This window comes from Schistocerca serialis, chromosome 2 (genome assembly GCF_023864345.2).
Source record: "Schistocerca serialis cubense isolate TAMUIC-IGC-003099 chromosome 2, iqSchSeri2.2, whole genome shotgun sequence".
In the NCBI taxonomy this organism is placed as follows: Eukaryota; Metazoa; Arthropoda; class Insecta; order Orthoptera; family Acrididae; genus Schistocerca; species Schistocerca serialis.
Window position 1 is genome coordinate 857,112,230 of NC_064639.1, and position 22,935 is coordinate 857,135,164.

At 42.3% G+C, this 22,935-nt stretch overlaps 1 non-coding gene across 1 annotated transcript; it reads left to right on the plus strand.

Moving 5' to 3' along the window:
- Positions 1 to 9,026: 9,026 nt before the first annotated feature.
- On the plus strand, positions 9,027 to 9,110 carry Trnas-gga (transfer RNA serine (anticodon GGA)). The gene is given in 2 exon segments: positions 9,027 to 9,066; positions 9,076 to 9,110. It is a non-coding gene; the product is annotated as a tRNA-Ser (tRNA).
- Positions 9,111 to 22,935: the final 13,825 nt, after the last annotated feature.

The window sequence follows — 22,935 nt, forward strand, 5'->3', positions numbered from 1 at the left end:
GTGAGGTGGAAGAATGCCACTTACGTTTCTTCAATACAGAGTCGCGAAACACCATATTGGCTTTCAGTTGAGATTCCATCAAAAATGCATTGTTCTTGGTACAATTTATTAGAATTACACGTAACTTAATAAGATATCTACGATTAAATCTTTCAAAATGCTGTAATATGCGAAATATGGACGTCATTCGAGTTCATTCATAGTCGGAGAGGCCTAAGAGTTAGAGATGCATAATTGTTCAAAAAATGGTTTAAATGGCTCTGAGCACTATGGGACTTAACTTCTGAGGTCATCAGTCCCCTAGAAGTTAGAACTACTTAAACCTAACTAACCTAAGGACATCACACACATCCATGCCCGAGGCAGGATTCGAACCTGCGACCGTAGCGGTCCCGCGGTTCCAGACTGTAGCACCTAGAACCGCTCGGCCACCTCGGCCGGGTGCATTATTGTAAAGTAGCACGTTGTGTGTTACTGATTCGCTTCTTACTGGACATAAACATTTTTTCACTATCATTTAGCGTTTTCTAATAGGCTCTGATACTTTCCTATTAGTTGAATAGAAGTACATTCTACAATATTATTTAAATATAAGTGCGATCTTTTTGAGGAGTGAGTTTGTTCTATTGGATGTATGTACAAGCAGCCTGAAGAACTTGCAGTAAGATATTTCGCACTTACTTATTTGCCGTCCGCTGTGACCGAGCGGTTCTAGGTGCTTCAGTCCGGAACTGCGCTGCTGATACGGTCGCAAGTTCGTATCCTGCCTCGTGCATGGATGTGTGTGCTGTCCTTAGGTTGGTTAGGTTTAAGTAGTTCTAAATCTAGGGGACTGATGACCTCAGATGTTAAGTCCCATAGTGTTTAGAGCCATTTGAACCATTTACTTATTTCGTATCTTATATTTTACATATTGCAGAAATTCCGCTACTGAATAGAAGTAGTGATAAAGTAAGAATGACATTAGCGTTTTACCAAAAATTTGGTATGATGAAATAATTTTTATCTTATGTGGAGAACTAGTGTAAATTTGAGTCGCGCTATTTGTAATTGAACTTTTATACGCTAGTTTCCTTATTGATTGGGCACAGCACTTTCCTTTTACCCTTATAACACGTTCACGCATGTTGAAGTTTTTATTTATGTATACTGGAGACAGAACAACATAACTAGCACATGGACGAGAGAGAAAATACACCGTTTAATAGAGCTAACGTTGAATTTTACGCCAGCCCATTTTGTAAACAGTGCTATCTGCGCGTCAGATACAGCCGCCGTTGAGGGTCGCATCGTTTCTGAGCTTTCAGCAGCACGTTCAAGTTGAAACACTCGATGTTGCTGTTCGAAAGAGCGGTCGTTGTGCCGTGAGCCTTCGTCAACCCCTTGAAAGAACACGCTGGTCTGTTTAGGCAGCTGCAATGGTACTGAACTGGTGCCAAGAGGTCATCTAATTTTCCACCGCTGACGTCGTGACATTGAAGTTCCGTTTATATAAAACCTGCGCAGTACTGTGGGTCGTCGTGAATACCTGACAGAATGACAGAAAGGAGCAACAGTGCTTAAACCTTACTAAGACCACACTGCGACTACAACGAATGATGAACCACTCACATCCATGCAACATGCGTTAACTGCACTGGGCATAAAAAGATCTAACCATCAGGGACCGGAGGAGAGTTTCACGCCTTGTCAGTGACAGTCGGTTTCAAAGACGGCAGGAATTTCTACCGTCAGTGTGCTAGTGCACAAAATAACCGCGAGGCAGACGAAGCAGTTTTAAGTTCTGTACAATGTCTGGCTATAAACTAACGGGACTGATGCTGTCACAATGTACGCATGCGCCAAAGGTTAGAGCATGAAGCCTTCTCAGTTGAATGCGGCATCTCTGGTGCCTGTACACAAATCAGTGTGGCAGTAGCCTTCGTTTGTGTAATAGCTGTTACTTTGTTTTGTCGGAAAAATGATCTGGCATTTATATGGAATCTGTGCAGTATTGTGGGTCGTCGTGGGGACCTCACAGAATGGCAGAAAGGACCTGTAGTGCATAAACCTCCCTAGGACTACACTGCATCTACAACGAATAGTATATCACCCGCATCCATGGAAAACGCATTAACAGCTCTGGGCGTTCGTGAGTTTCATATGAAACTTGAATAAACTGCTATAGAAACCTATTTTTTACTAAAAAGTGTGTGGCGAAGACTTTTTATCACATATATTAGTTTCTGAGTGGTTCAAGCGTTTCCAAGTGGGCCGAGAAGACGTTGAACGTGACTCATATCCGGGACGCCCTTCAGTATCAAAAATGGAAAAAGTAGGTAATGTGATTCTATGTGAACGTTGATTGAGTATTCGATCGATTGTGAAACTGTAGATATTGATAAAGAATACGTAAGGCAAATTTTACATAACCAGTTTAACACGAGAAAAGTGTGTGCGAAACTGGTGCCGAAGATTCTCGTGAAAATGTTCGTAGTCACACTTTGAACACCATTGAAAATTATGCTAATTTCTTGGAAAGAGCGATAACACGTGAAAAATCACGGTCTTCCAAGTACGATCCAGAAACTAAGCGCCAGTCCACGTACTGGAAGAACCCAAAGTCACAGACAGCGAAAAAAACTCGAATGAGTAAATCAAAATTCGAAGCGGTAATGAGTGTTTCTTCAATATTCATGGAATTGTGTATCTTCACTGGGTTCCTCAAGGTCAGACTATTAATCATCATTACTACCTTTAGGCTCTTGCTCAACTCCGTAAGAAAATAAAGGGAAAAAAGACTCGAATTGTTGAAGAACTAGTCTTGGGTTCTGCATCAAGACAACGCACCAGCTCATACAGCATTGTCTGTTGAGAGGAAGCTAGTGAAGTGCACCATTCCACTGTTAGACCACTCACCTCATTAGCCTGACCTAGCATCATGTGGCTTTTATGTATTCACCACGGTCAAATCCGCATTAAAGGAACAAGCAGTGAAAGAAAAAGCGGCACGCGTCATCAAGGGGCTCACAGAGAAAGAGTTCCAGCACTGTTTCCACCAATGGAAAATTGACACGGAACGTTGTAGGTACGGAGAAGGTGAATATAGAGAGGGTGACAGTAATTCAATATATATGTTTTTGAAATAAAATATTTTACGGCAGTAGACCCGTTATTTTATAGCCACACCCCGTATATTTAAACTTGATCGCATAGACATTGATTCAAACTCTGCGCCCAAAATAAATTAAGAGGGTTTTCTGTTTAACGTAATATGACAGAATGTTAAGGTCTTAGTTTTGAGAGCTGCAGCTGCGGCTTTATAGTGAGGTAGGCTGCAAGTTGTAGATCACAGAACTATATGTCCCAGTTCATTGAAAATACGTTGTTGCACTTTCCTTGTTATTCATTACAAGTTACTACATACATATAAAAGAGCGTGTGGATGTGTCTAATCAAAATCATCCAGCTAACACACTCTCTGGCTTCTCTTATCACACAAGAAAAATATTACGCCAACAGCTACAATGTGACAATGTGTATTACTTTAGTGTAATGGCTTTACAGTTTATCTGCTGAATATGTATCGTGCTACGCTTATTCCGAGAATAAAGTCGTAAGCGGTCCCACGTGTCTGTAACGTGGTCCGATTCTCAAGTAGCTCACTTACTTCACCAACAAAACTCTGTTGTACTAATTTTCTTAAATTTGGAGGCTGTAGTTCAATTTTTGCAAAGAAGAAACAGTTTGCAATCTGAGTAATGAGGGGAAACAAATGCTTACTTAAATTATATTTTAACATAGCAGTTAAGTAGCGTACGCTCGTTACTTACTTTCTCACGAAAATTTTTCAGTGCTCAGGGCTCTTTCCTCCTTAAAGGGTCACAACAACAATTCCTCCTGTGTCGATAAGCTCACAGATCATTTTCATTTTTACTCTAAAGGGAGACAGGACATTTCGTCTCTCCATCTAAGAAGAAAGAACATTCTTTAAAATAATTAATTAATACTTTGTCATGGTTTTTGTAATTATATCTACGCCAGTCGTTAAAAATAAAGTCGCTGGCGCTGTTAAGGTTTTCTCATTCCCTCACAGATGTTACTCTCGTTGATAGTTTATGTTCTCTCTATCGAGTGTTCCATAATGCCAACAGACGACAATACTCTTGTCATTCACAGATCGTCTCTATCCCTCTTTCTCTCCCTCCTCTTTCTCTGTCCCCATTTTAACTACTACTACATCTTTATCTACATAGTTTAAGACGTTTTACTTAAATTATATTTGATTTGTCTTCTGCGAGACATTATCTTCATTTCATGGGGTACAAAAAACACGATGTCTCTGAACGAAATTCGCGTGACAGTATTTACGCGAAAAAAATGTTACTGTCCAAGTGAGTTCACGTCCATCTCAACCAGTTTCCGAGCGAAAATGGCGATGGGAACTGCTTGTAATCTTGGGTCAACCATGTGCGACACAGGAACTTGTGAAAATGCGATATAAGAAGATTTGTGAAAATGAGAAGAGGAAACGGATAGTGTTAGGTCGAATGGCTATGAAGCACCTCACCAAGATGTGGCAGAACACAATGATAATCAACAGTACAGAGATCTGGCTTGTTGAAACTCTCGTGTTTTCTGTCTTCTTTTGCGACTGTGAAACAAGGATCCTCAATCTCAGAGACAATCAACCTTTTGAGGTATTTGCGTTTTGGTACTGGTGCAAGACGCTGCACACACATCAAATAGACCAAACTTCCTGGCAGATTAAAACTGTGTGCCCGACCGAGACTCGAACTCGGGACCTTTGCCTTTCGCGGGCAAGTGCTCTACCAACTGAGCTACCGAAGCACGACTCACGCCCGGTCCTCACAGCTTTACTTCTGCCAGTATCTCGTCTCCTACCTTCCAAACTTTACAGAAGCTCTCCTGCGAAACTTGCAGAACTAGCACTCCTGAAAGAAAGGATACTGCGGAGACATGGCTTAGCCACAGCCTGAGGGATGTTTCCAGAATGAGATTTTCACTCTGCAGCGGAGTGTGCGCTGATATGAAACTTCCTGGCAGATTAAAACTGTGTGCCCGACCGAGCTTCTGTAAAGTTTGGAAGGTAGGAGGCAAGGTACTGCAGAAGTAAAGCTGTGAGGACCGGGCGTGAGTCGTGCTTCGGTAGCTCAGATGGAAAGCACTTGCCCGTGAATGGCAAAGGTCCCGAGTTCGAGTCTCGGTCGGGCACACAGTTTTAATCTGCCAGGAAGTTTCATATCAGCGCACACTCCGCTGCAGAGTGAAAATCTCATTCTATGTGTCAACTGTTAAGTAAGTTATTAAGCAGGCGCCTTTCTTTTCGTGTCAACCAACAGTCTCCAGTTCTTTGGCCATGTCGTCAGTAGAGATGAAGAAAATCTGAAAAAAGAGATCATGGAAGGAAAGGTCGAGGAGACGTGACCGAGAGGGACAGCAATGAGCAGGTGGGTAATAGATCAAATCAAGAAGATCCCTGATCAACCTCTTCAGCAGTCTCTAAGAGAAGCTGGCAACCATCCGGGATGGCGACACTTTGTTCATTGGTAACGACGCTCAGCAATGAGCACAGATACTTGTGACGGTGATGTGCTTATGACCTCGCTAAAGGGCACGGCTCAGGGCAAAATACAAACACTTCTTCAAGGATCAAAACACAGAAACTGCAAAGTAGCTGACTGGGGTCGTGCACTGTGGTGGAACTAGCCACGAGTTTGCCTGTTTTCAAATGATTCACTGTGTCAAGTGCACTGTAGACCAAAATGAGGAGTTCAGCCCACACTGCGTGGACGATGTAGTTCAGGCTGGAGGAGGTCCTATGATGTTTTAGGGGATGTTTTCCGTACCACGGCTTGAGCTCACTAGTTTAGGCTACCCTAAACATCAACTAGGACGTTTAGTACATCACTATCGGCGTCTAAATATTGCCATTTCTTCTAAATCTTTCGTTTGACTAACACTGCGACGTCCTGTCGCACCTGGACTGATTCACCAAACACCCCGATTTTAATCTCATAAAAAATTCTAGCACTAACTAGAACAACAGGTGAAACATATTCAACATCCCCGCTATAAGGGATGTAATCATCAATGAGTGGATTCAGTTGGATGTGGCATAACTGAAGAAACTTGTGAAATCTTCCTCGTCGAATTGAGACCATTGTCAATGCCATAAACGGTGTTACTTGGTATTAGCGTGATGTATCCCGGGAGTGACTAAGCTTCTGTGTGGTTTCCTTACATGTAACAACTGCTGAGATGTTTTTAGTGATTATTTATTACCGACTTGCGTATATGTTACTTTTAACGGCCGGCCGGAGTGGCCGTGCGGTTCTAGGCGCTACAGTCTGGAACCGAGCGACCGCTCCGGTCGCAGGTTCGAATCCTGCCTCGGGCATGTATGTGTGTGATGTCCTTAGGTTAGTTAGGTTTAATTGGTTCTAAGTTCTAGGCGACTGATGACCTCAGAAGTTAAGCCGCATAGTGCTCAGAGCCATTTGAACCGTTTTTACTTTTAACGTATAGGCAGGCACATTAAGCGCAGACGTGGTACGTTACACTGTAGCCAAGCAGAGAACTGAAGGTGTCCCATAAAGACTGAAACGCTGTGGCCGAGCGGTTCTAGGCGCTTCAGTCCGGAACCGCGCTGCCGCTACGGTCACAGGTTCGAATCCTGCCTCGGGCATGGATGTGTGTGATGACCTTACGTAAATTAGGTTCAAGTAGTTCTGGGTGACTGATTACCTCAGATGTTAAGTCCCATAGTGCTTGGAGCCAATGACCGAAACGGGTAATCGCCAAAATTGTGTCGCAATTGTGACTGTAATAAATAATCATTTATTATTCTGTAGAGTTCTTTCTTTACGTGTCGCTCAGATGCTAGGAATACTGCTTGAGACCCTGAGACAAAGGTGACCTGCGAAAATAATTGCTTGCTCTACCATAACAGTCCTAGTTACATGGCGTTCAGCAGTTGGCAGTCCAGGATTCGGTTCTGGAGGGGTCACAGTTTTGCACTGTCTGCTCCTCCACCCCCTTACCCCGAACATAGCTTACAGTCATCCCCACTTTCAACGTGCCACACGTGGCTATACGAGTGTAGAAATGTTGGGACGCTGTTTCTTTCAATCGGTTGTCCCTATGTTCCAAAAAGACACATGCTTCATATTCTTTTTTTCCTTTATTTAAAAATATTGGAGGGATTTTCTATTTATGTCTTGCCTTACTTACAAGAGGTGGTTAAAAATACCGAAAAGGCCACAAAAAACACATCACTACGTCCAGTACGATGCGGGAGAAACGCTGGCATTCAAAATATCTTCCAGTTGTCTCGGAAAGGGAAATACAGGTCCTGCATAAATAACGCACAGGTTCAGGTTACGATGATGGAGGTGGATTGCAATCAGGCACCCTTTTCCCCAAAGTAGATCACAAAGACTCGATAATATTGAGATCTGGTGACTGTGGTGCCAGTTAGATGGGACACTTCATCCTCGTGCTAACAAAAGTCCTGGATGATGCGAGCTAAATGAGCAGGTTCCCAATCGTGTTCGAACACAGTATCACCATTGGGCATCAAAGACTGTACTATCGGATGAGCCTGATCAACGAAAGTGGTCACATAATTACTGGCAGTAATGCAGCCTTACAGAGTATCCATCGTCCCCATGGAATATCGCAATACCGGCGCCCAGATGATCACTGCACCCGCACCATGTGTCACTCTTGGCAGCAATCAGTCTGCATCGTAGGCCTGGGACGGCTTACGGCTGACGAAACTTAACTGGAAGTAGCAAACAGTATGAAACAAGACTCAACCGACCAAACGACTTTTTTGCTTTGCTCCATAGCCCAGGTTTCATGGCTTCAGCATCGCCTTTTCCTGTTACGGGCTTTTGCATCGCTAATGTGTGATTTCAGAATTTCAGCCCAACCCGCAATTCCCAGCTTCTGGAGCCCCCTTCCCGTTGTTTTTTGTTAACAGTGTTCGCGAGTAGGCCATTCAATTCTGCAGTGACTATTGCACCCGTCGTCCTCTAATTTTTCGTCACAATCCTCTTCAATGTCACAATGCGTTGCCATGATGTTTTTCCGCTTTCCACGTATGGCGTAAAGTGTATGCGATATGTCTTCGACACGGTATTCCATGAAACTCCAAACACTTCGGCTACCTTCGTTACGGAAACACCCACCATACGAGTACCGACGATTTACCAATGTTCGAATTCACTTATCTCCTGCATAATGCGCTCACTCCTACACAGAAAAATGTTCTGATCATGACTGACACTTGCAACGTATTGAGGACATTGTGCTGGTATCTTTGGTGGTCAAATACAACACCGTAACCTGCAGGCTTGGCAAGCATATGCGTTTATATTCCAGCACGCCTTTCAAGCAATGTTTCTATATTTTTGTCCAACCTCCATACCTTCCGAAGGTACTACGTGTCGACCCACGAACCGTATCGGGTTTGTTGTTGGCAACAAGCACGGTCGTACTGAGTATGGTAGCCTTAGCCGACTGGAATGTTTCTGCAGCCATTCCGGCCATAAGGCCACCTATCTTGCCAAGGCCTTAAGCAAACAACAGAAATGTATTGTTTGTTAGACACAGCCTGAAATTTTACAGCTTTTCTTGCCATTTTCATAATTTAATTTTCACGGTGCTTTATCCTTCGTAAGTTAGCTGAAAATATGAAAAATTGATACATGTAAAATTACAAACACTTTTAGTAAAATGTTTCTGGGAGAAGGGAGTGACTTTCACCCCCCCCCCCTCCCCAACTTCCACCCACTCTTTTCCTTAGATCCTCATATGACGTTCAGTATCTGTGGTGTGCGTACTGTAAGATCTTCGGTACACACACCATCAGAAAATTTGACTTGTCGCTCTAACGAAGTACGCGAGTGTCAGCAATATGTCTCGTGGTCTTATCGTGGCGTGTTTATCTTCTGCCGTTAGGTCAGACGATATAAATGCCACTTGCACGCTTAGAGTAGCAGATTCACGGTGACCAGCCGGCCTGAGTGGCCGAGCGGTTCTAGGCGCTACAGTCTGGAACCGCGAGACCGCTGCGGTCGCAGGTTCGAATCCTGCCTCGGGCATGGATGTATGTGATGTCCCTAGGTTAGTTAGGTTTAAGTAGTTCTAAGTTCTAGGGGACTGATGACCTCAGAAGTTGAGTCCCATAGTGCTCAGAGGCATTTGAACCATTTGACGGTGACCAACTTCAAACAGAACTTGATTAATTTTCACACACATTTATTAAAATAATAAAAATCATAGACATTACGTAACTTGATTCAGGATGCTGTTTACAATTGACAATGTGAAGTTCCTTTGGTCTCAGTACGTTAATCTTATTCTCACATATCTCTGATACTTGACAAAGTGTCTATTCATTTATCTTCATGGCTATGTACAGGAATATGGTAATCTTATTAGGCGCAGACTGAAACTTGACTATAGACTGGTACAGACTGGTGCAGACAAATGCAGACTAATGCAGACTCATTAATCCGAGGTCTGTACACTCGTTATAATACCTCGCGCGTTCAGGTACCACTGCGCGAGCGTGATCCGCAAGGAGAAAAGGTTCTACATTAGCAGCAATCTCATTGGCTGCGTTACATATTAATACGCGTATCGGCGGAAGCAGAATTTGGTCCGTCTCTAAGACAGCGCCATCTCGTAGTGCGGAGACGGACAAGCGCTGCGCCTGCGCTGTTGTGCTCAGCGGGGCGCGCTCTATTGGGAAAGTTGTGTACGCGCTGACTACGCGGAACTATGTACACACCAGTATCTGAAAAGAGGTTTGGTAAAATCAAAATTGCTAATGTTTTCAGCCGCGCTCTACTCACTAGCTTTAGTCCAAAACGGATTTTCTTCCTCCTATAATGGGACCTAAAACGAGAGTATTTCAGTACTTAGAAGAGATGCGATGAAAGTCGCCGATCACTTGAAGATGTTTACGAAAACAAGTATTCCAAGTTAGTGCAGGCTTCCCCACGGATTGAAATCAGTGTGTAGCACTGGCAGCTAGCAATAGAACCCGTCACTATCGGCGCCCGTATCCCAGGAAGGAGTTATAATTTTTGGGTCCCCTCTAATACATAATTTAAAAAATCGGCAAAGAATGTGGAAGGACATCGCCCTTCTTCTGTTCAAAGGTAACAACCCGCTATCGGCCAGTAATGATATAATAAAACGACAGAAAACCTAAATCAAGGTAGGCGAGCAGGAATCTGAATCGCATCCCTTGCAAAACAGAGTGCAGCTCCTTAGTTACTGTGCCACCTCAGCTGGTATCTGTTTTCATCAAGAAATGATTGGCTTTTCTGCCCATGCAGTGATGTTATACGTCGAACGCTGTCCCTCCTCCAAATCCTGAACTTAAGTAATACTTTCCCCATTTTCATGTACTAACGTGTGATCGTCCAGGATGCAATATTACAACCCCAAGCGTAACCCCTCTACATCCTATGAACTGCTTCATGAGAACTGAAATTTCCAATCTTGAAGAGGTTATTTCATCTCTGATGTTGCTTGCTTTTCACGTCCAACATAGCATCTCTCCTTTATCTTAAATTATGGATACGTTTCCTGCGTCTTGGTCCTTCGTACTTCAGTTCGTAGTCCCTTCTCGTTCTTGAATTTATCATCCAGTTTCTGAAAAGCAAAATGACTTCTGGTTGTCTGATTTCTGGGATATATTTATATCGCACTGACATTTCTCCGATTAAACTGCTTTGTGATATCACTGGCTGCCTGCAACCACTGAGGTGGCGTCCGATGTGTCCAAGCAGTCTCTCTACACGGCCGAAGCCGCAATGAACATCCTTTATTACTTAACCCGCCTCGCATTGTTACTGATATTGAAGCTGTTCTTACGCGTCTTTCAAAACAGGAAAAAGATATGACACAACTTTGTCCTGTGAACTGTCATTAAAATCGTAGACATTTGTGACACATTACAATTGGGGGTGACGTCAGCATTTATTTGCGATGGAAGGACCTTAACTTCGGACATTGAGCGTGTACAGGACAAGATTAATTATTTAACTAAAATAAGTATTAAATGTAACGTACTTTATATCGGACTAAGAAGAATAAATCCCTACAGATAGGTCTGAAAATTTGTGATTATGAATTTGTAATATCTATAAAAATACTCGTAAGACAAGACGGAGAACGGGGGGCATGTGTAATAGGTAATAGTTATGAGGTGAACGGCTTATGAATTGGTTATGTACTGTATGCGCCGCATACCTTTCGTTTTAAATTTTAGAAATATTTTCATAGCTATTAAAAATTCAACATCTCAGATTTTCAGTACCATCTGTATGAGGTTAGGGGTCTGTATGCGGCTAGGAGAAATTATTTCATACCTTTCAGTCCGATATAAAAATGTGTCATACTAAAAATTTATTTTAATTTCAATGATTACTTTCTGCTTTTTCGTCTTGTGTGTGTGAAATTTTTTAACTGATTTCAAACATCTTGATGAGAATACATGAGAGACATGTGGTAAATGTCAGGTTTATTTCAGTTTCTCTTCGCCTAAGTCAGGCAATATGTTGCTACCCTGCCACGTTTATCTCGCGGTAAGACCTTGAAGGAAAAAGTTAGAGAAACTAGAGCTCACATAGAGTCTTACCAGTAACCGTTTTCCAGACGAACCATTCGCGGCTGGAACAGGAGACGGGGGAAATCCAAGTGGTATACAAAGTATACTCCGCAATACGCCAGACAAGAAAACGAGTTATTATTGCATTGTCATCCAGTTCTGAGCTATGTTGAAAGTTTCAAATCCATAGCGCATCTGGAAGTTGGTTTAATATCAGCTGCAAAATTTATACAGAAAAGACATAAAAACACGAAAGCGACCTAATAACAACGTATTAAAAACAAGTACAGTGAAGCGTGGAATACGTAGAACAATGTATTTGTAATACAGAGAGCAAAATTTCTAATTTTGATTGTCTTGATTTGTTTTGCGACGAGAAATGAATACTACTTATCCGAGCAGCCAGTAACCATCACTTCGGAGCAGGAGGTGTAAAAGTTGTACTGGACAAATTCAGATGTGTTGTAGTGCACAGTCGAGGTAACTGTAATGCGGTGTAGCGATAGATAGAAATAACGGACATGGTTTAGTAGGAAATTTAATAAGTTGATAAGTAAGTACAGGGAACTTCAACGCATAAGCCGAAATGTTGCTAACAAAATCAAAACGAATGTTAATTTAGATTTCCTTAAGACTCCACAACTTTCATATATTTCAGTAATAATGTTTGTAACTCATTAATAGCTGCTCGTTGACCATAACATTGTATTCTGCTGCTAGTTTCGTTAGGTATGCCAACATACGACAGAGCTGCACATGCAATCGATACTATATCTCAAAGCATATTTGAGCATGGGCTGCAAGGTATGTCGTTACACGCAAAAATGCTTACAGACAGCAACGATATAAACGATCCTATTGCGTCATGTATACTTATGTACATAAAACCTTTTATTGGGGTGTGTAGTTCCAAGTTCATAAATTTAAAATAGGTCATGAGCTTCCATGTGACGTACACATAAAACACTGACAGAGGTTGTTATATACACACATCAGAAAAGTTTTGCATCACCCCGGTCCCCTGATAGACGGTGGCTGTGGATACTATATTACAGACACAGTTCCTTTGACTGTTCAGAGATGTCACTAAACCCGCCCAAGGATGTAAACAACCATGCATGAGCAGCGCCTACTAGACGGAGGGGGTCCGACAGCCGATCAGTTCCAATCATTCCTCCAGGAAGGAGGTACACGGCTTGTGTTGTCTGTAGTTCAACCATGCCTAGACGGTCAATAGCGCGGTTCGATCGCGTCCCCATTGTTACTTTGTGCCAGGAAGGGCTCTCAACAAGAGAAGTGTCCAGGCGTCTCGGAGTGAACCAAAGCGATATTATTCGGACATGGAGGAGATATAGAGAGACAGGAGCTGTCGATTACATGCCTCGCTCAGGCCTCCCAAGGGCTACTACTGTAGTGGATGACCGGTACCTACTGAATATTGCTCTGAGGAACGCTGATATCAACGCCACCATGTTGAATAATGCTTTTCGTGCAGCCACAGGACGTCGTGTTACGTGGCTGCATGATGCGAAACTTCACTCCCGACGTCAATGACGAGGTCCATTCTTGCAACCACGACACCATGGAGCGCGGTACAGATGGACCCACCAACATGCCGAATGGACCGCTAAGGATTGGCATCACGTTCTCTTCACCGATGAGTGTCGCATATGCCTTCAACAAGACAATCGTCGGAGACATGTTTGGAGGCAACCCGGTCAGGCTGAACGCCTTAGACACACTGTCCAGCAGTGCAGCAAGGTGGAGGTTCCTTGCTGTTTTGGGGTGGCATTATGTGGGGCAGACGTACGCCGCTGGTGGTCATGGAAAGCGCCGTAACGGCTGGAAGATAAGAGAATGCCATCCTCCGATCGATGGTGCAACCATATCGGCAGCATATTGGCGGGGCATTCTTCTTCATGTACGACAGTTCGCGCCCCCATCGTGCAAATCTTGTGAATGTCTTCCTTCAGCATAACGACATCGCTCGGCTAGAGTGGCCAGCATGTTCTCCAGACATGAACCCTACCGAACATGCCTGGGATAGATCGAAAAGGGCTGTCTATGGACGACGTGACCCACCAACCATTCTGAGGGATCGACGCCGAATCGCATTGAGGAGTGGGACAATCTGGACCAACAGTGCCTTGATGAACTTGGGGATAGTATGCCACGACGAAGACAGGCAATGCAAGAGGACGTGCTACTGGGTATTAGAGGTAATGATGTGTACAGTGATCTGGACCACCACCTCTGAAGGTCCTGCTTTGTGGTGGTACAACATGAAATGTGTGGTTTTCATGAGCAATAAACAGGACGGAAATGATATTTATGTTGATCTCTATGCCTATTTTCTGTACAGGTTCCGGAGCTCACGAAACCAAGGTGATGCAAAACTTTTTTTTTTGGTGTGTGTATATAGCTTTAAAAGTGACTTTAGACTTACCCGTAACACCTAAATACACTGAATGTATCATAATTAATAGCCAGAACTGGCACGATTCAAAGCATATGATGGTAGGAGCTTAAACGTTCCAGTAAATATTGTTCCGCAAATGAGCAGTATGCGATGTAATTGTGAACGTGACTTTAGGATGAAATATTATCCTAAAGAGGCCGTACGAACTCCCCCCTCACCGATTTGATTATTATTGACGGGATGTGTAGGGCATGTAGGTCTTCAACATACATTAGCAGGAAAACCCAACTCTCAACCGTTTACGGGAAAGTCGAGTTTGAAAAATTTAAGCGTATTTACATAATCTGTATGACGCTAGTATTTAATGAGCCCGCAGCTGAGCTAGTAAGCCCTTAGATTCATAAGCGAGAGGGCTCTGCTGGTGCTTTTTTTATGAGCTGGTAATACAGGGTGTGGGAAAACCGGAACAGAAGAGAATCGAAGCATTTGAGATGTGGTGCTATAGACGAATGTTGAAAATTAGGTGGACTGATAAGGTAAGGAATGAGGAGGTTCTACGCAGAATCGGAGAGAAAAGGAATATGTGGAAAACAGTGATAATGAGAAGGGACAGGATGATAGGACATCTGCTAAGACATGAGGGAATGACTTCCATGGTACTAGAGGCAGCTGTAGAGGGCAAAAACTGTAGAGGAAGACAGAGATTGGAATACGTCAAGCAAATAATTGAGGACGTAGGTTGCAAGTGCTACTCTGAGATGAAGAGGTTAGCACAGGATAGGAATTCGTGGCGGGCCGCATCAAACCAGTCAGTAGACTGATGACAAAAAAAAAACCGGGAATATTTCCAAAATCCAATAAAACTTGAAGTGATGAAGGAAAGAAACTGCGTTCTTAGTAACAGATATCTTACAACTTTGCCATTTACGAAACATTCATGGCATTTATCATTTTTTTAAAAATTACGTCCTTTAGATGGCTTCCTCTTGTACGAATACATCCGTGAAATCTGCTATTGAGATTCCTCATTGACCGCTGCAACATCTCAGCTGGGATACTATGAATTTCATCCCGAATTCTCTGTTTTAACTCATCCAGGGTTCTTGGTCGATTCGTATAGTCTTTGCTCTTGAGATAACCCCACAATAAAAAATCACAAACGGATAAATCTGGCGATCTAGGGGGCCAGGGAATGTTACCGAATCGTAAGATCACATGGATGCCAAAAAATTCTCTCACATATGCCATTGATTACCGTGCAGTGTGTGATGTCTCTCTGTCCTCTTGAAACCAGGCTTCTTGAACGTGTGGATTGTTGTTCAATGCATGTGTAACGAAAGTTCGTAACATCTCCACGTAACGATCGGCATTGACAGTTATTACGTTTCCCTGTTCATTTGCGAAAAATTACGGTCCGATAATCCTATGTCATTAAACACCACAGCATACTGTCACTTTGCTAGCATGTAAAGGACGCACATTAACGTCATTAGGATTTGAGTTTGCCCAGTAACGGTAGTTCTGTTTATTCACATAACCTGTGAGATGAAAATGTTCCTCATCTGACATCCACAACTTGTTTAGAAATTCATTGTCATTGTTTATTGTTGTTATCATTTGTTGTCAGAATCCTAATCGTAACCGACAATAGTTGTCCTTCAATTGTTGCGCCATCTGTAGTTTGTACGGATTAAATTTTAAATCAAGATGAAGAATTCTGCGAACCCTCTCCCAGGACATGCCAACCACTGCTGCTTGCTTACGAGTTGAACGCCGTGGGCTCTGTAAGACGACTCGAGTAGAACATCAATGTTCGCTGGAGAACGCATACTTTTTGGTCGTACTGTTGGTTTCTTCTTCAAGGCAGATGCAGTCTCTTTAAAGTTATTAACCCAAAATTATAAAAACGCCGAAACTTCCTCTGCGCCGCTATCAAACTACCTTTGTTTATATACAACATTTTCGCACGCTGTTGTGCGTTCCACTGATCCATGATTACTGAAATGGCGGACTGTTTACTCGCTAACTGTCACGAACCCGCAGTGCTGCCACCTGCCCATGGTTGCCACCACTCGTTTCAAACATTCCCGTTATTCTGTGTCACCCTGTACTAATAAGGTGAAACTTTTGTACACAGTGCAACACTGTCACCCTATACGGAAAGTTACTGCCAACTGTCTTCGTCTGCTTGCAAGAGCACTGGCTCATTTGGACGAAGGGTGAAAACATACTTGAGGAGTACGCACACAAATACAAAAATGTTACGATAACATCTTTAAAGTCTGCCAAACTCAAAACAGTATTATACAATAGTTCTCTAACGCACATCTTGAACCCAACGTGAGAGAAGAACAATTTCTTTCGCTCCTCGAGTCATGGCGAGGGCATACGAACTCGGGTTCTAAGGAGGAATCTTTTAAAGATGATGACGGTCTGCCAACGTTCAGTATTGAAGTAACTCCTCCAAAGTGTACCCCGCTGCAGCCTTGCGACGTTTACTTTTACAGGCAAGTGAAGAAACTTATAAAAAGACAACAAAATTGTGTGCGCATCATCGAACAGAATGGAGAGATAGCTTCTAAAGGAGATTGCATAAACATTCAATCAGTAGTACAACCACTAGTTATCTCCAACAATATTCGGTGGTATGTGTCGATATGCGTAGTACGCTGCGAAACTGTGTAATAACCGAGAACCGTTTATGAATCTAAACTAAGTTTGTTTTGCAACAGACACACTGAAAAAGCCCTGCACGCGCAAAAATTCGGGTTCATTACGCCTGTTGTATGTCGCAGTCATTATTGTTTTCCATTTTCTTACATTCAGTATCAATGTGATTCGTGCATTGCTCCTTAGGTTACACATTACACTTTTCGGAGACGTAGGTACAACAGTATAAATAAAAAATGACAATATTTACTTGAGTGAAACTTCTCGTGCTTCTTTTTTTATTTTCAGTCTCCATACAATTTGTTTTCCTTTTTTTCACGATAAAGGTTATTAAAGCAATAAGTGAATCATTAAATATTGATACCTTCCACAGTCAAGATAAATCTGTTGTTAGAATTACGTGGGAATGAAAAGAAAGTACCGGCACCGAGATTTGATCCAGAGACTGTGGGTTTATGTAGCTAAGCGCTTACTGGCTTAGCTACAGACTCCTTTAAGACTAGCGACCATACAAAGTACATAAGCACGCGTAAAATTTTCAATCTCGATTTTCCCGAAGACATTGAGAGTCGCGTCTCCCTACTCATACATATTGAAATAATAATCGTGTGCTATACATCCGGATTAAGGAAAGGCAAACCTACGTTTCTAGCATTTGTAGACTTAGAGAAAGCTTTTGACAATGTTGACTGGAATACTCTCTTTCAAATTCTAAAGGTGGCAGGGGTAAAATACAGGGAGCGAAAGGCTATTTACAATTTGTACAGAAACCAGATGGCAGTTATAAGAGTCGAGGGACATGAAAGGGAAGCAGTGGTTGGGAAGGGAGTAAGACAGGGTTGTAGCCTCTCCCCGATGTTGTTCAATCTGTATAGTGAGCAAGCAGTAAAGGAAACAAAAGAAAAATTCGGAGTAGGTATTAAAATTCATGGAGAAGAAATAAAAACTTTGAGGTTCGCCGATGACATTGTAATTCTGTCAGAGACAGCAAAGGACTTGGAAGAGCAGTTGAATGGAATGGACAGTGTCTTGAAAGGAGGATATAAGATGAACATCAACAAAAGCAAAACAAGGATAATGGAATGTAGTCTAATTAAGTCGGGTGATGCTGAGGGAATTAGATTAGGAAATGAGGCACTTAAAGTAGTAAAGGAGTTTTGCTATTTGGGGAGCAAAATAACTGATGATGGTCGAAGTAGAGAGGATATAAAATTTAGGCTGGCAATGGCAAGGAAAGCGTTTCTGAAGAAGAGAAATTTGTTAACATCCAGTATTGATTTAAGTGTCAGGAAGTCATTTCTGAAAGTATTCGTATGGAGTGTAGCCATGCATGGAAGTGAAACATGGACGATAAATAGTTTGGACAAGAAGAGAATAGAAGCTTTCGAAATGTGGTGCTACAGAATAATGCTGAAGATTAGATGGGTAGATCACATAACTAATGAGGAAGTATTGAATAGGATTGGGGAGAAGAGAAGTTTGTGGCACAACTTGACCAGAAGAAGGGATCGGTTGGTAGGACATGTTCTGAGGCATCAAGGGATCACCAATTTAGTATTTGAGGGCAGCGTGGAGGGTAAAAATCGTAGAGGGAGACCAAGAGATGAATACACTAAGCAGATTCAGAAGGATGTAGGTTGCAGTAGGTACTGGGAGATGAAAAAGCTTGCACAGGATAGAGTAGCATGGAGAGCTGCATCAAACCAGTCTCAGGACTGAAGACCACAACAACAACAACATACATCCGGGTCAATATGAATCAAATAGCCGAGGGGAAGTTCGAATACATCACTTGTTAGTACGAAATTATTTGAAATACGAACGTTTTCGATTATATCTTCATGTAATTGGGCTTGACGGAAATACTTTCTCACACTTTGGCACTAATGGTTTACCTTGGCTATAGATGAAAGCCGCCGGTTCATGTGGTTGCCGTGTAAAGTTCTACCTGGTGCAGATAACTAGTTCTCTCGCTTATTTCTGTTTGCATTGATTCAATATTGCGATAACATAGCAAAAAAAACCTTACAACAACCAAATACTATTGAGCACTAAAGGGACTCGCAAAAGGTTCATGGGTTCTGCACCATTTCCCGAGAAAATATTTAAGTCACGTTCTTTTTGCGAAAAAAAAGGCTGCAGGAACCACGTTCTTGAATAAGTTGTAGGGCTGGCTTTTTCCGTTGTTACGAGAACACGACGAAAATTTCATTTTTCAAGAGGACGGGGCATCATCGTACTGGCACATACATGTATGACCGTTTTGATACAAGAACTGCCTCAGTGCGGATCAGCTGCAAGGTGCTTGCTTACAGATCTCGCATTGCATCTCGAAGTCGCCTATCTCATGGTGTATGATTTGTGTGTGTGTGTATGATTTGTGTGTGTGTGTGTGTGTGTGTGTGTGTGTGTGTGTGGGTGGGTGGGTGGGTGGGTGGGTGGGTGGGTGGGTCTGGAGGGCCTACTGTCTGCCTCCCCTTCTAACAATTTGGGATGAACTTCGATATAGCATAGCAACAGCATTAACTCCAGATATATTCGCAAAATATGGGAATACTTTGATTATCGTCAAATGTTTTTCGTGCGTTTAGTGGACAGACCAATGAAAATTTTTGACAGAAAAATGTAATTTTTAATCCTAAATGTAACAGTAAATTGCACCCTTCCAAAATCATATGATTCACTTGAAAATAAAAACTCTTTAGTCCTAAATGTAAGTTAAAATTTGCTCCACGTTTTGTGTTCGTCAATGTAGTCTGGGTAAGTTTTTCTAAAGGACCTTGTATATAAACAACCTAGTTGATATCTTGAGAAGCTCCCTGAGGCTTTTAGCGGATGATGCCGTTGTTTGTGACTAGTTACAACGCAAGAAATGAATTGCAAAATTCAGGAAGACCTGCAGAGAATTTATGCTTATATTGACAGTGGGCCCTCAACATAAACAGATGTGATTTATTGTGTATAAATAGCTAATTTCTTGAATAACGGCTGCAAATAGTTAAAACAATTAAATATTTGGGATACGCGTACTGAACGATTAAAGGGGAACGACCACATAAAACTAATCCTACGAAGGGGGGCTGCTAATTCATTTCAAGATTCACTGGTAAACAAAAGCAAACACAAAACTCTTTGAAGAGTTAACATATATTTGACGTTAAGCTCAAAAAAGGCTCTGAGCACTATGGGACTTAACTTCTGGGGTCATCAGTCCCATAGACTTAGAACTACTTAAACCTAACTAATCTAAGGACATCAGACACATCCATGCCCGAGGCAGGATTCAAACCTGTGACCGTAGCGGTCGCGCGGTTCCAGACTGAAGTGCCTAGCACCGCTCAGCCACACCGGCCGGCTGATGTTAAGCTTGTAAGCGAGAAAAAGTTCAGAAAATGTTTGAAATTCTGCTTGAAGTTTGTTGGAAGTTGCTAAACGCTTGCGTCACGAAACATTGGGTGAATGTAGTCTGAGTAATTTGTGCTCCATTTTCAGCAAAACGAAATTTTTCACACATAAATATGTATCCCGTCGTATCTCCTGAACTATGTGTCGTGTAACGAAATAATTTTGCAGGTAAATTCAGTGGTATTGTAAGTAGGCTGTTTATGTTTTCTCTATGTAAGTAGGCTGTTTAGGTTTTTTTATGGTAACGCCACCTCTGTATGAAAATCACTGGCTGTGCTGTGTGCAGTCTGTGGCTGCTTTGCATTGTTGTAATACTCGCCATTGTAGTGTTAGGCAGCTGGCTGTGAACAGCGCGTAGCGTTGCGCAGTTGGAGGTGAGCCGCCAGCAGTGGTGGATGTGGGGAGAGAGATGGCGGAGTTTTGTAATTTTTCATGAACTGATATATTTATATATGATGATATCAAGGTAAATACATTGTTTGTTCTCTATTAATATCTTTCATTTGCTGACTATCCCTACCAGTAGTTAGTGCCTTTAGTAGTTTGAATCTTTTATTTGGCTGGCAGTAGTGGCGCTTGCTGTATTGCAGTAGTGGGAGAAACGAAGATTATTGTGAGGTGGGTGATTTGTGAGAGGTATGGTTTGATGTTAGTCAGGGCCATTCTTTAGTAGGAAATTTTGAAAGTCAGATTGCGTTGCGCTAAAAATATTGTGTGTCAGTTTAAGCACAGTCTTGTATAATTGTTCAAAGGGGACGTTTCAGTGTATGTGGATACTGTCTGCCAACTGTGTTGCGAATAGAGTCGGTAGTAAATTAAAATGTGCATGTCTGATGCTGAAGTTTTACTGTACGAACAGCGAAAATGTAGTAAAAATTAACTTGCTTCCTTTCATCATTTTTTTAGTGGTGTCGACGAGAAAAAATATCGTAAAAATTTGAAATTATCTGTATTTGCGCTCCGTGAGTTCGGTTGCGCGAGACATACACACAGTTTCTAACTGCAATACTTGCCTTATTGCGCTAAACTTGTAACATAGGATTATACCTCTTAATGAGTAGAGTATGATGGCATTTTAAATTTTTAAATTCGATCAGTATTTACGCTGAATATTAGAAATGTTCTTTTGTTGCTCCTGGATGTCATTTGATAGGCAGCCAGCAACTGGTATCGGGTTCAGGATTCCGGCATAGTCTTTTAGTTATACAGGGTGGTCCATTGATAGTGACAGGGCTAAATATCTCACGAAATAAGCACTAAACGAAAAAACTACAAGGAACGAAACTCGTCTAGCTTGAAGGGGGAAACCAGATGGCGCTATGGTTGGCCCGCTAGATGGCGCTGTCATAGGTCAAACGGATTTAACTGAGTTTTTTAAAATAGGTGCCCCCATTTTTTATTACATATTCGTGTAGTACCTAAAGAAATATGAATGTTTTAGTTTGGCCACTTTTTTCGCTTTGTGATAGATGACGCTGTAATAGTCACAAACGTATAAGTACGTTGTATCACGTAACAATCCGCCAGTGCGGACGGTATTTGCTTCGTGATACATTACCCGTGTTAAAGTGGACCTTTTACCATTTGCGGAAAAAGTCGATATTGTGTTGATGTATGGCTACTGTGACCAAAATGCCCAACGGGCGTGTGCTATGTATGCTGCTCGGTATCCTGGACGACATCATCCTAGTGTCCAGACCGTTCGCCGGATGGTTACGTTATTTAAGGAAGGACGAAGTGTTCAGCCACATGTGAAACGTCAACCACGACCTGCAACAAATGTTGACGCCCAAGTAGATGTTTCAGTTGCTGTCGCGGCTAATCCGCACATCAGCAGCAGACAAATTGCGCGAGAATCGGGAATCTCAAAAACGTCGGTGTTGAGAGTGCTACATAAACATCGATTGCACCTGTACCATATTTCTATGCACCAGTAATTGCATGGCGACGACTTCGAACGTCGTGTACAGTTCTGCCACTGGGCACAAGAAAAATTACGGGATGATGACAGATTTTTGCACGCGTTCTATTTATGTTTCACTGCATGACAGAATGGCGATGTACATCCAACATGATGGATGTCCGGTACATAGCTCGCGTGCGGTTGAAGCGGTATTGAATAGCATATTTCATGACAGGGGGATTGGTCGTCGATTTCTTTCTGTGGGGAAAGTTGAAGGATATTTGCTATCATGACCTACCGACAACGCCTAAGAACATGCGTTACCGCATTTTCGATGTATGTGCGAACATTACAGAAGGTGAACTACTCGCTGTTGAGAGGAATGTCGTTACACGTATTGCCAAACGCATTTAGGTTGACGGACATCATTTTGAGCATTTATTCCATTAATGTGATAGTTACAGGTAATCACTCTTTGTTCTCACAAATGATAAGTTCACAAAGGTACATGTATCACATTGGAACAATCGAAATAAAATGCTGAAAAGTACCTACGTTCTGTATTTTAATTTAAAAACCTACTTGTTACCAACTGTTTGTCTAAAATTGTGAGCCACATGTTTGTGACTATTACAGCGCCATCTGTCACAAAGCGAAAAAAGTGGTCCAACTAAAACATTCATATTTCTTTACATACTACACGAATATGTAATAAAAAATGGGGTTCCTATTTTTAAAAAAACGCAGTTGATATCCGTTTGACTTATGGCAGCGCCATCTACCGGGCAGACCATAGCGTCATCTGGTTTCTCCTTTCAAGCTAGACGAGTTTCGTTCTTTGTAGTTTTTTCGTTTGACGCTTATTTCGTTAGATATTTGGCCCGGTCACGATCTATGGACCACCCT